Source organism: Bombina bombina, chromosome 4 (assembly GCF_027579735.1).
Source record: "Bombina bombina isolate aBomBom1 chromosome 4, aBomBom1.pri, whole genome shotgun sequence".
Taxonomy (NCBI): domain Eukaryota; kingdom Metazoa; phylum Chordata; class Amphibia; order Anura; family Bombinatoridae; genus Bombina; species Bombina bombina.
Genome location: NC_069502.1, coordinates 77,779,637 through 77,792,773, shown reverse-complemented (window position 1 = coordinate 77,792,773; position 13,137 = coordinate 77,779,637).

Sequence of the window (13,137 nt, the reverse complement as noted above, 5' to 3'; positions counted from 1 at the left end):
CTATCATACGCTTTTTCAAAATCCACAATAGCAACAGCAACAGACCTCATCCTCTCCCTCACATACCATAGTACATCACGTAGTAACAACAAACTTTCAGAAATCTGACGCCCAGGAACAGCACACACTTGCTCTTCACCCACAACCTTACCAATCACTCCACGCATTCTATTTGCCAACACCTTTGCAATAACCTTATAGTCAACATTCAACAACGTAATCGGCCTCCAATTCCTCAAATCTCTCTTATCACCCTTTTTAAATAACAAAACAATCAAACCTTTCCTCATTGAAACAGGCAAAGCATTCATTCTAAAAACAAACTTACAAGCATCCAACATATCCACCCCAATCAAATTCCAAAAACAAGTATAAAATTCAACAGGCAAACCATCACAACCAGGTACCTTCCCATTCTTAAAACTCCTAACAACCTCTGCAATCTCATCCAAACTTAGATCCCTTTCTAACAAATCATTATCATATTTTTCCAACTTAACCTCAATGTTTTCCAACAACTCATTTACCAATAAAACATCTGTTGTTTTTTCTTTATACAGCTCACTGTAAAACTCATGAACTTCACGCAAAACACCATCCGTACCATTAACTTCACACTCAACCTTATCAAAAACACTAACAAAACCAGTCTTTCATTCAAAAGCTTTCTTAAAAAATATTTACTACAAGACTCATCCTTTTCCATTTTCTCCAATCTTGCCATAAAAACAATTTTCTTTCCTTTTTCATGCATACACTTTTTAATTATCTTTCTTGCTTCAGCAATTTCCTCATGCACATCAATACCACAATTTCTCAATTCATACAAATACAACAACCTCAGATACCATTTATCATACAACTCCCTTTCCATTCTAGCTTTCTCACAGCCTTTCTTAATAAAAAAAACCTCTTTATTTCCACCTTCAACCATTCCCACCACATAAGCACATTACTAAAATCACATTTTCTTTCACGCCACCTTTCATACATCCAAACAAACTGACACTTAAACTTCTCATCTTCTAACAAATCCACATTCAGTTTCCAAACACCCTTACCATACTTGATCTTCAAATCACAATTCACCTTACACATCAAAAGGGCATGATCCGTAAAGGGCATCCGCTTTAAAGAAAAATCATCAACACATAAAAATTTAGATAAAAAACAAAAATCAATTCAAGATTTTATCTCACCACTATCACTAAAGAAAGTAAAACCCTCCCCTGAAAAAGAAACAGACCCGAAGGCATCCTTCAAACCGAAAGATTTAAGCAAATCAAGTAAAAACTTCCCTGAGCTATCCACCCTACAATCACTCCCACCCTCTCTGTCCCCATTCTTAATAATACAATTAAAATCCCCAACCAAAAAAGTTGGCTCTCGACCTGGCAGAAAAAACTTTAAAGTTTCAAAATTAAGCAAACGTTCTACCCTATTTGGAGAAGCATATACATTAAACAAACGAAAAACAGTCCCACAAAAACTAAAAATAACCAAAAGTACCCGACCTGGGACAATATGAATTACATTAAGGATAGAAAAACTAAACCCCTTAAACAAAACTCCCACCCACCCCCTCCCATTCCTATCAGAAGAACAAGACCATACTTTAGGACCATATTCCCAGTCAGCACATTTAGGATGTTCAGAGAGACCACATTCCTGCAAACAAAAAATATTAGCAGAAGATACAGATAATAATTTAAAAATTGCAGCTCTCCTTGCTATAGTTGTCATACACCTGACATTAAGGGAAGAAATGGTCAGAAACATCACAAAAATAAATTAAAGAAAAACAAAAAAAGAAATAACATCAGGACTTCTTCTTTCCTTTCTTTTTCTTAGGACTCAAAGGAGATCCTTTAAATCTGCCTCTGTGAAGTTCAGACCTCCTAGGCTCCCCTTTGCCAGCCTCATAACCAGTAACTTCAGCAAGTTGGTTCATATCTCTTTTATCTAGATAACCAACAGAAGAGGCATCAGAAAAGTCACCTATACACTGGCTTGAGTCAGAAGAAACGTCTTTAGTAGAGACAGAAGGAAACTCTGAAATTAAAGAGTCAGCATTACTTGTAGTATCTGGATCTGCACCCTTAACTACTGGAAGATTCAAATCAGGACTCTCCCATCCATCAGAATCCGCATCTATTTTTCGCTTGGAGGCAGATTTTTTCCCTTCAGTGTCCATATCCTCCTCAGAACTAGAGGACACAACAGCAGACCAATCAATGTTCTCCCCTTCACCAAGAACAGCATCAGGAGCAGCATCACAAGATGACTCAGTGAAGGAAAAAATCTCTGTCCCAGGAACAGCAACAGTATCATCCACATAATTGGGCAACAGGGCTTCAAGAACATCTGAAGCAGCTATCACATTAGATGTAGCAAGATCCACTTCCTGAAGATGAGATTGGGCTTCCTCCACATTCTCAGCCACAGGAACCACCACAGGAGCATCAGACACCTCTCCGACAGGGACCCCAAATGCAGATTTCTTGCACAAAAGAGGTAATATAGAGTTCAATGCCTCATCAGAGACCTTCTCCTCATTCACAGATGGCTCAATTGCAACTGAAGATGTTTTTTTTGCAACATCAGGATAGGAAGGCTTCACTCTATCAAGCCCCTGCAACATCATCAAAGGACACATCCTGCACAGATGACTTGAAGAACCACACAGGTCACAGGTCCGGCGTTTACTACAGTGGGCAACAAGATGATCCTCCTCACCGCAATTTCGACATCTGGCACCTGGGCAATTTTCAGCAATGTGACCAAACAGGTTGCAACTACGACAAAAAAGAGGCATGCCATCATAGTATAGGAAACCTCTATTTCCACCAATGGCGAAAGTCTGTGGAGGGTGTTTCTTTCCACCAATACCTAATTCATCAGGCACAAACAGCACCCAGAACCTGCGCTTTCCATTGAAAGTCCCAAACTGATTCTTCAGCTTGCTACCTCCTTGAACATCATCAAAGTAGCGACAAAGAAACAGACGAATTTCCACATCAGTGACCCAAGGGTTGTACATATGTACTGTCACTGGGATTCTTCTCTCCCTCTGCACACAGGCAACAAATTTCATGCCAACCAACTCTGGAGCAGCAGCCATATCAATAGTCCGTTGATAGCAGGTCTGTAAATAATGCTCATCGGTGAAAGCCACATCAAAAATCCCTCTTGAAGGGAATGACTGAACACAATGCAAACTTGCTCTTGGCATCTTCAAAACACCCTCCAAAACCACCTGCTGGACATGAGCCAAACCAATCTTCTCTCGCAAGTCCTCAGAAATCAACACCCAAAGTGTATGGGGAACATTTGGCACATTGGTAGCCATATTTGCCCTATTGCCTCTTTAGGCTGGATTTCGGAGCCCCCCCCCCCCCAAAAGCAGCATGTGGCTGAAGTCCAGGGACGATGCCACAAGGCCAAGGGGACGGCCCTACTACCCAGTTGCTCTACGCCTAAGGAGTAGCCACCCCCCCAATAGCAACAGGAGCCCAAACCCCAAAGGGAAAGGACCCCAGGCCGAAGGAGCAGGTCTCCAGGCAGCAAACCAAGACCAAGACCAAGCACAGAAAACTGCACTTGATCCAAGCCAAAGGCCCGAGAAGCAACCTCAGCTGATCATTTCGGCCTATTGTGGGCCTCGTCAGTGAGGTGCAGCCATATTCCTCTAAGCACATTGGGCAAGGAGTCCATGTCTGGTTTCCCCCATCACCCCTAGGGAGACTATCCCCAGGGTCATATTTACATATGCAAAACAGAAAGAGAAGCAGTCTGCCAGGAACGAACAGCAGCATCAAACCCCGAAACGTACGTCTGGGGTTTTGTCGTTTCTCTTGTTCAGAGAGGGATTGCCTGGTATTTCGGGGCTGGACTGTACTGTTAAGTCAGGATCAGACTGATATGCTACAGGAAAGTTCTTCTCTGTGAAAGGCACATATTGAGCAAAAAGAGGCTGCTTCTAGGGTGGTAACTAGCCATAGAACAAGCTATTATGCTATTGTTCTTTCCCAGGTTGAGCGCTTCTCTCTTTTTATTTATACTTGTATTGCATTCACTCACACATAAAATAACTTGACAATCTATGTTGATTATATAAATCACATGGGTTACTAATGCTATTAAGACTTTATGCATTATTCCCTGTTCTAGGATCAGAAAGATAGATATACGATCAATATACCTAAAGGATTAGGTGCTTTCCTTAAGTTAGGGAATTTTCTACATGAGTTGATATTATGTGTCATTGTTTGTTACACTCTTGTTATTTTTATGTATATTGTTGCTTATTATATATTACGTTACATTGCCATCATCTGTATGGTTTATCCAAGATTAGCTTTACACATTGCAAATTGCTCCTCAGACGTTAGATCTCTATATTAACGTAATTCAATAGAGCATATGTCACATCTATTGCTAATGGTTACATTTATATTCCCATATGTTGTAGTATAGGCATAACATCTGTTTAGGGTGTGTAACTTAGATCGATCAGTGATTGGTCAAGGGGAGGGTTAAATAGAGCGAGGGGTTTACATTTTATTTACAGCCTGATGAAACGGCACTGTGGCCAAGAAACGCATTGCTGTTTTTACTTTTTGTTTTATTCAACAGATTTTACTATACCCCCGCTTTACTATTTGTTTTTATACAAGGTAATCCTCGTGTTCCAAACACACCCCCGGTTTGGGCCAGCCGATTGATGGATACTTTGAGGAAACCATCCCTGATGCTATCATAAAAAGGATTGGTGGACATATCATCAAATGATCGGAAGCTGGTTACCGGGAGATAGTCTCCCGGGCAACTTTAGAGGTCTCGGCTCGTGACTTTTAGCACTGTGTGTGCCCCCGACTATGTGTTTGTACTTGTCTTCTCTAAGTGTTATTCCTGTTGAAACGTTTTTATCCTATTAGGCTCCTCCTTCCTGTTTTGCAGATTTTTTCAATCGACCTCACTTTTTGGGGAGAGCTGCCTGTGGCTGGAGTTTGACCATCACATCTTTGGGACTACTGTTTATTTTCTGCATTGTGTTGTATATAAGCTATGTGAGCGCACCCTTGCTGGACTTGTATATATAAATCTCTACTAACTTTGCACATCTAGTCTGTGCAATATTTGTCCGCTTCTTTCTGCCCAATTGTGCTTTTCACAGAGGAAAACTTTCCTGTAGTATATCAGTCTGATCCCACCTACAAGGTCAGTCCAGCCCCGAAATACCAGGCAATTCTCCTCTGAACAAGGAAAAGGCAACCCCAGACAATCGTTTCGTAATTCTTTTATTAGAAAAATAATCATATATGCATATATACAAAATAAAATCATAATAACAAATGCAAACAAAATATCTCTTGTTACAAAACTGAAATATTGACCCAAATTTTTGTCATCAGAAAAAAATCAAAATGCAAACATTAAACTTAAATAATCACACAAAATAAAATTAAACATACTTCAAATACAGACAAAAACAAACTGGAGGGGAAAAAAAAACAAAACAAAAAAAACTAAATAATCCAATCCTTCCACTTCTTTGTCTTCCAGATGCCTTCAGAATCTAATTCCCCATATCGCCTCCTATCAAAAGAAAAATACAAAAACAACTTCCCACGGATCATACCCACACAATTACCTACAGTAATTACCTCTTTCTTAAAAATCAAAATATTACGCATATCCCACAACACCTCCTTCACACAACATGCCAACAACCATATCAATCTTGCTTTCTCCTTTTCCACACCACTTCCACACAAACCATACATCATCATATTAAAAGTAAAAAACTGCACTCCAGTCAAACCCTTAATCATCTTTTTCAAACTTCTCCAAACATCTCTAGCATACTCACAATTCCAAAACAAATGAATAACACTCTCGCTTTGAAAACAACCATCTCTAGGACACACTTCTGAAGCCACTAACTGACGCATTCTCTGAAAATCCCTTGTTGGCAAACACTTATGCACACTCATCCAACTAATATCTTTCTGCCTATTCATCAAATACTTATTAAACACATTTTTCCATACCAACACACATTCATTTTCATTCAAACCCCCAATCAACTCAAGACCTTCCTTCTTCTCCAACATTTTCAACACCATTCTGTTTGCACACCACATCTCCCTATTAACATTCTCCAAACCATATTTTTTAATCCAACATTCCACCCTTACATAAAACAACGGAACAGCAAAACATACCGGTTTCTTTCTATCAATCTCAAATAAACCATATCGTCTTAAAACATTTCCACAAGCATACTTTACCATACAACCAGCCATGCTATCCTTACCACTCAGAACCACACACCTACTAACATATTTCACAGCCAAAAATCTCTCCACATTTGGAAAACCCTTACCACCAACATTCTTACTCTTAACAACAACATCTCTTTTCAAACGCTCCATACCAGAACTCCAGAAAAAGAAAACAACACTCTCAAAATTCTCCGAAAAATCCTCTCAGGTGGCGGAAAAACTAACGCCAAATATAACATAATAGGGATCAAAACCGATTTAATAACTAACATTTTTCCTTCCAAAGATAAAGTCCTTAAAGACCAAAACTGAAGTTTTCTACTCACTTTATCAAAAACATTCTCCCAACTTTCCAAGCCTTTCAAATCCACATCAAATTTCACACCCAACACCTCAATTGCGCCTTCGGTCACAGGGCATCCACAGGAATCAATCTCCCTATCATTACCAAAAACTTTAACTTTACACTTATTCCAATTAACTCTGAAACCACTTGCCATACAAAAACATTCAACTAAAGTTTTCACCCTCCTCAAACCAGCCTGAGTCTCACATACCACACTCACATCATCCATATACCCAATCACTTTTAAACACCTTCCATTACTACCAGGAACACTCACACCTCTAACTAATTTATCCTTCCTCAAACTAGTTAATAATGGCTCAATGACACATACAAATAACACAGGAGACAAAGGACATCCTTGACGCACTCCAGATTTAACACAAAATTCCTCAGTCAAAAAACCATTAGCTTGGACTTGACTCACAATATCACTATACAAACATTTAAACCATCCAATAATCTTACCAGAAAAACCTAAACGTTCTAAAACATGAAACATAAAATCATGCACTACCCTATCATACGCTTTTTCAAAATCCACAATAGCAACAGCAACAGACCTCATCCTCTCCCTCACATACCATAGTACATCACGTAGTAACAACAAACTTTCAGAAATCTGACGCCCAGGAACAGCACACACTTGCTCTTCACCCACAACCTTACCAATCACTCCACGCATTCTATTTGCCAACACCTTTGCAATAACCTTATAGTCAACATTCAACAATGTAATCGGCCTCCAATTCCTCAAATCTCTCTTATCACCCTTTTTAAATAACAAAACAATCAAACCTTTCCTCATTGAAACAGGCAAAGCATTCATTCTAAAAACAAACTTACAAGCATCCAACATATCCACCCCAATCAAATTCCAAAAACAAGTATAAAATTCAACAGGCAAACCATCACAACCAGGTACCTTCCCATTCTTAAAACTCCTAACAACCTCTGCAATCTCATCCAAACTTAGATCCCTTTCTAACAAATCATTATCATATTTTTCCAACTTAACCTCAATGTTTTCCAACAACTCATTTACCAATAAAACATCTGTTGTTTTTTCTTTATACAGCTCACTGTAAAACTCATGAACTTCACGCAAAACACCATCCGTACCATTAACTTCACACTCAACCTTATCAAAAACACTAACAAAACCAGTCTTTCATTCAAAAGCTTTCTTAAAAAATATTTACTACAAGACTCATCCTTTTCCATTTTCTCCAATCTTGCCATAAAAACAATTTTCTTTCCTTTTTCATGCATACACTTTTTAATTATCTTTCTTGCTTCAGCAATTTCCTCATGCACATCAATACCACAATTTCTCAATTCATACAAATACAACAACCTCAGATACCATTTATCATACAACTCCCTTTCCATTCTAGCTTTCTCACAGCCTTTCTTAATAAAAAAACCTCTTTATTTCCACCTTCAACCATTCCCACCACATAAGCACATTACTAAAATCACATTTTATTTCACGCCACCTTTCATACATCCAAACAAACTGACACTTAAACTTCTCATCTTCTAACAAATCCACATTCAGTTTCCAAACACCCTTACCATACTTGATCTTCAAATCACAATTCACCTTACACATCAAAAGGGCATGATCCGTAAAGGGCATCCGCTTTAAAGAAAAATCATCAACACATAAAAATTTAGATAAAAAACAAAAATCAATTCAAGATTTTATCTCACCACTATCACTAAAGAAAGTAAAACCCTCCCCTGAAAAAGAAACAGACCCGAAGGCATCCTTCAAACCGAAAGATTTAAGCAAATCAAGTAAAAACTTCCCTGAGCTATCCACCCTACAATCACTCCCACCCTCTCTGTCCCCATTCTTAATAATACAATTAAAATCCCCAACCAAAAAAGTTGGCTCTCGACCTGGCAGAAAAAACTTTAAAGTTTCAAAATTAAGCAAACGTTCTACCCTATTTGGAGAAGCATATACATTAAACAAACGAAAAACAGTCCCACAAAAACTAAAAATAACCAAAAGTACCCGACCTGGGACAATATGAATTACATTAAGGATAGAAAAACTAAACCCCTTAAACAAAACTCCCACCCACCCCCTCCCATTCCTATCAGAAGAACAAGACCATACTTTAGGACCATATTCCCAGTCAGCACATTTAGGATGTTCAGAGAGACCACATTCCTGCAAACAAAAAATATTAGCAGAAGATACAGATAATAATTTAAAAATTGCAGCTCTCCTTGCTATAGTTGTCATACACCTGACATTAAGGGAAGAAATGGTCAGAAACATCACAAAAATAAATTAAAGAAAAACAAAAAAAGAAATAACATCAGGACTTCTTCTTTCCTTTCTTTTTCTTAGGACTCAAAGGAGATCCTTTAAATCTGCCTCTGTGAAGTTCAGACCTCCTAGGCTCCCCTTTGCCAGCCTCATAACCAGTAACTTCAGCAAGTTGGTTCATATCTCTTTTATCTAGATAACCAACAGAAGAGGCATCAGAAAAGTCACCTATACACTGGCTTGAGTCAGAAGAAACGTCTTTAGTAGAGACAGAAGGAAACTCTGAAATTAAAGAGTCAGCATTACTTGTAGTATCTGGATCTGCACCCTTAACTACTGGAAGATTCAAATCAGGACTCTCCCATCCATCAGAATCCGCATCTATTTTTCGCTTGGAGGCAGATTTTTTCCCTTCAGTGTCCATATCCTCCTCAGAACTAGAGGACACAACAGCAGACCAATCAATGTTCTCCCCTTCACCAAGAACAGCATCAGGAGCAGCATCACAAGATGACTCAGTGAAGGAAAAAATCTCTGTCCCAGGAACAGCAACAGTATCATCCACATAATTGGGCAACAGGGCTTCAAGAACATCTGAAGCAGCTATCACATTAGATGTAGCAAGATCCACTTCCTGAAGATGAGATTGGGCTTCCTCCACATTCTCAGCCACAGGAACCACCACAGGAGCATCAGACACCTCTCCGACAGGGACCCCAAATGCAGATTTCTTGCACAAAAGAGGTAATATAGAGTTCAATGCCTCATCAGAGACCTTCTCCTCATTCACAGATGGCTCAATTGCAACTGAAGATGTTTTTTTTGCAACATCAGGATAGGAAGGCTTCACTCTATCAAGCCCCTGCAACATCATCAAAGGACACATCCTGCACAGATGACTTGAAGAACCACACAGGTCACAGGTCCGGCGTTTACTACAGTGGGCAACAAGATGATCCTCCTCACCGCAATTTCGACATCTGGCACCTGGGCAATTTTCAGCAATGTGACCAAACAGGTTGCAACTACGACAAAAAAGAGGCATGCCATCATAGTATAGGAAACCTCTATTTCCACCAATGGCGAAAGTCTGTGGAGGGTGTTTCTTTCCACCAATACCTAATTCATCAGGCACAAACAGCACCCAGAACCTGCGCTTTCCATTGAAAGTCCCAAACTGATTCTTCAGCTTGCTACCTCCTTGAACATCATCAAAGTAGCGACAAAGAAACAGACGAATTTCCTCATCAGTGACCCAAGGGTTATACATATGTACTGTCACTGGGATTCTTCTCTCCCTCTGCACACAGGCAACAAATTTCATGCCAACCAACTCTGGAGCAGCAGCCATATCAATAGTCCGTTGATAGCAGGTCTGTAAATAATGCTCATCGGTGAAAGCCACATCAAAAATCCCTCTTGAAGGGAATGACTGAACACAATGCAAACTTGCTCTTGGCATCTTCAAAACACCCTCCAAAACCACCTGCTGGACATGAGCCAAACCAATCTTCTCTCGAAAGTCCTCAGAAATCAACACCCAAAGTGTATGGGGAACATTTGGCACATTGGTAGCCATATTTGCCCTATTGCCTCTTTAGGCTGGATTTCGGAGCCCCCCCCCCCCAAAAGCAGCATGTGGCTGAAGTCCAGGGACGATGCCACAAGGCCAAGGGGACGGCCCTACTACCCAGTTGCTCTACGCCTAAGGAGTAGCCACCCCCCCAATAGCAACAGGAGCCCAAACCCCAAAGGGAAAGGACCCCAGGCCGAAGGAGCAGGTCTCCAGGCAGCAAACCAAGACCAAGACCAAGCACAGAAAACTGCACTTGATCCAAGCCAAAGGCCCGAGAAGCAACCTCAGCTGATCATTTCGGCCTATTGTGGGCCTCGTCAGTGAGGTGCAGCCATATTCCTCTAAGCACATTGGGCAAGGAGTCCATGTCTGGTTTCCCCCATCACCCCTAGGGAGACTATCCCCAGGGTCATATTTACATATGCAAAACAGAAAGAGAAGCAGTCTGCCAGGAACGAACAGCAGCATCAAACCCCGAAACGTACGTCTGGGGTTTTGTCGTTTCTCTTGTTCAGAGAGGGATTGCCTGGTATTTCGGGGCTGGACTGTACTGTTAAGTCAGGATCAGACTGATATGCTACAGGAAAGTTCTTCTCTGTGAAAGGCACATATTGAGCAAAAAGAGGCTGCTTCTAGGGTGGTAACTAGCCATAGAACAAGCTATTATGCTATTGTTCTTTCCCAGGTTGAGCGCTTCTCTCTTTTTATTTATACTTGTATTGCATTCACTCACACATAAAATAACTTGACAATCTATGTTGATTATATAAATCACATGGGTTACTAATGCTATTAAGACTTTATGCATTATTCCCTGTTCTAGGATCAGAAAGATAGATATACGATCAATATACCTAAAGGATTAGGTGCTTTCCTTAAGTTAGGGAATTTTCTACATGAGTTGATATTATGTGTCATTGTTTGTTACACTCTTGTTATTTTTATGTATATTGTTGCTTATTATATATTACGTTACATTGCCATCATCTGTATGGTTTATCCAAGATTAGCTTTACACATTGCAAATTGCTCCTCAGACGTTAGATCTCTATATTAACGTAATTCAATAGAGCATATGTCACATCTATTGCTAATGGTTACATTTATATTCCCATATGTTGTAGTATAGGCATAACATCTGTTTAGGGTGTGTAACTTAGATCGATCAGTGATTGGTCAAGGGGAGGGTTAAATAGAGCGAGGGGTTTACATTTTATTTACAGCCTGATGAAACGGCACTGTGGCCAAGAAACGCATTGCTGTTTTTACTTTTTGTTTTATTCAACAGATTTTACTATACCCCCGCTTTACTATTTGTTTTTATACAAGGTAATCCTCGTGTTCCAAACACACCCCCGGTTTGGGCCAGCCGATTGATGGATACTTTGAGGAAACCATCCCTGATGCTATCATAGCAAGGATTGGTGGACATATCATCACATGATCGGAAGCTGGTTACCGGGAGATAGTCTCCCGGGCAACTTTAGAGGTCTCGGCTCGTGACTTTTAGCACTGTGTGTGCCCCCGACTATGTGTTTGTACTTGTCTTCTCTAAGTGTTATTCCTGTTGAAACGTTTTTATCCTATTAGGCTCCTCCTTCCTGTTTTGCAGATTTTTTCAATCGACCTCACTTTTTGGGGAGAGCTGCCTGTGGCTGGAGTTTGACCATCACATCTTTGGGACTACTGTTTATTTTCTGCATTGTGTTGTATATAAGCTATGTGAGCGCACCCTTGCTGGACTTGTATATATAAATCTCTACTAACTTTGCACATCTAGTCTGTGCAATATTTGTCCGCTTCTTTCTGCCCAATTGTGCTTTTCACAGAGGAAAACTTTCCTGTAGTATATCAGTCTGATCCCACCTACAAGGTCAGTCCAGCCCCGAAATACCAGGCAATTCTCCTCTGAACAAGGAAAAGGCAACCCCAGACAATCGTTTCGTAATTCTTTTATTAGAAAAATAATCATATATGCATATATACAAAATAAAATCATAATAACAAATGCAAACAAAATATCTCTTGTTACAAAACTGAAATATTGACCCAAATTTTTGTCATCAGAAAAAAATCAAAATGCAAACATTAAACTTAAATAATCACACAAAATAAAATTAAACATACTTCAAATACAGACAAAAACAAACTGGAGGGGAAAAAAAAACAAAAAAAAAAAACTAAATAATCCAATCCTTCCACTTCTTTGTCTTCCAGATGCCTTCAGAATCTAATTCCCCATATCGCCTCCTATCAAAAGAAAAATACAAAAACAACTTCCCACGGATCATACCCACACAATTACCTACAGTAATTACCTCTTTCTTAAAAATCAAAATATTACGCATATCCCACAACACCTCCTTCACACAACATGCCAACAACCATATCAATCTTGCTTTCTCCTTTTCCACACCACTTCCACACAAACCATACATCATCATATTAAAAGTAAAAAACTGCACTCCAGTCAAACCCTTAATCATCTTTTTCAAACTTCTCCAAACATCTCTAGCATACTCACAATTCCAAAACAAATGAATAACACTCTCGCTTTGAAAACAACCATCTCTAGGACACACTTCTGAAGCCACTAACTGACGCATTCTCTGAAAATCCCTTGTTGGCAAACACTTATGCA